This window comes from Callospermophilus lateralis, chromosome 1 (assembly GCF_048772815.1).
Source record: "Callospermophilus lateralis isolate mCalLat2 chromosome 1, mCalLat2.hap1, whole genome shotgun sequence".
Classification (NCBI taxonomy): domain Eukaryota; kingdom Metazoa; phylum Chordata; class Mammalia; order Rodentia; family Sciuridae; genus Callospermophilus; species Callospermophilus lateralis.
Genome location: NC_135305.1, coordinates 72,441,751 through 72,443,255, shown reverse-complemented (window position 1 = coordinate 72,443,255; position 1,505 = coordinate 72,441,751). Strand labels below are relative to the sequence as shown.

Sequence of the window (1,505 nt, the reverse complement as noted above, 5' to 3'; positions counted from 1 at the left end):
CCCAGCTAATTAAATAGCTGTTCCTTTCTAATCCAAAATGTATTCACTTTCAAAATAAGTTTTCATCAGCTAGACCTCCTTAACCTCTCCAGTCAGCAATCTCCCTTCTTGCTGGAGCACTTTCTTGACTTTGCATTTATAATGCATACCACCTGGATTTCCTTCTAATTCATTGATGTACCTTCTTCTTGGTATTCTTTCTGATTTGTTTTTTTATTTGTCTTCAAAAAAACTTGAAACCCACGATTCTCTCATACCTCATTTCTCTTCTCTGCAAAGAAACCTCATCATATTCCATGTTTATTATTTATTTGTTGGTGACTTTCAAATCTGTATCTCCATCTCTGGTTTTTCTCTTGAAATTCAAAAGGCAGAACAAATACTTATTTTGCCTATATTTGTCAAACATTTTTCAGAAAAATATTAACCACCATAAGCATGTCCTTCAGGAAGTGACTTAATTCAGAGAACTAAAGAATGATACAACTTGTGTGCCAGGCCCCTGTGCCCTGGTGGGATCCCTGGCTTGGAGCTTTGCTGACACTTAGCCTCAATTCTGCAGTGGACCACACAGTGCTGGCCATCAGTGGTATGGAAGTGAACAGCAAATTCATGGCCAACGGGAAAGAGGAGGTGGAGTACCTGGGCAATCCTGTTAATTACTCGGTGTCCATTCAATTCAGTCAGCCCTGCCTCACCTCCAGAGAGAAGCTCATGTTGGCCTCCACGTTCCATTCAGATCAAGTTTGTGGTGCTGGCAGATCCTGGGCAACCTGCAATAGAAACTCATCTTCAAAAAATTTATGAAGTTTACTTGGACTTTTCCCTCAAGAACCCATTCTACTCCCTGGAAATGCCCATCAGGTGTGAGCTGTTTGACCAGAACGGGAAGCTAGCTTTGGGAGTGGCAAAGAAAGTTGAGACTTTTGGACCTGAGTCATAGGTTAAATCTACAATGGACCCCCCAAATCTGAGAGATCCTGCATCATGGGTTTTATTGTTTCCACTCCAAAGAAGATCCCAGAAGCCTTGTTTTGTACTTGAAAATGGGAGGATGCTGAAGTCTTGTACTGATCCCTGAGCCCTAATGGTATGCTTTCTTCTTTTCTGTAGATGTCATGGTCCTACTTTCCAACTCTGTACAGATTTATTTATGGAGGAAGTAGGCCCATAATTGCTATAATAAAACATTTCCTTGATCCAGAAAAAAAAAAAAGAGAGAGAGAGAGTGATAGGACCATTGGTAGAGCTAGGGAAGCCAAAGTAGGGCCAAACAGAATTTGCACTGAACACACAAACCACTAGTAGTTTCAGATACTTACAGCACTCAAGTTTGTGATTCTCAGCAGGACCTCTGGAAGCCACTGGCAAAAAAAAAAAAAAAATCCCATGCCTTCTATCTCTAATGTCTTCATAGTGACCTGCATCTCCCACCAAAAAATAATGGCTTCTCCTTTTTGCTCTCCTTCCAAATTTCACACAAGAGTTCTTCATTGGCAAAACCT

General features: G+C 40.9%; 1 pseudogene; it reads left to right on the top strand.

Moving 5' to 3' along the window:
• Nucleotides 1-591: 591 nt before the first annotated feature.
• LOC143404797 (trafficking protein particle complex subunit 4 pseudogene) lies at nucleotides 592-943 on the top strand (annotated as a pseudogene).
• Nucleotides 944-1,505: the final 562 nt, after the last annotated feature.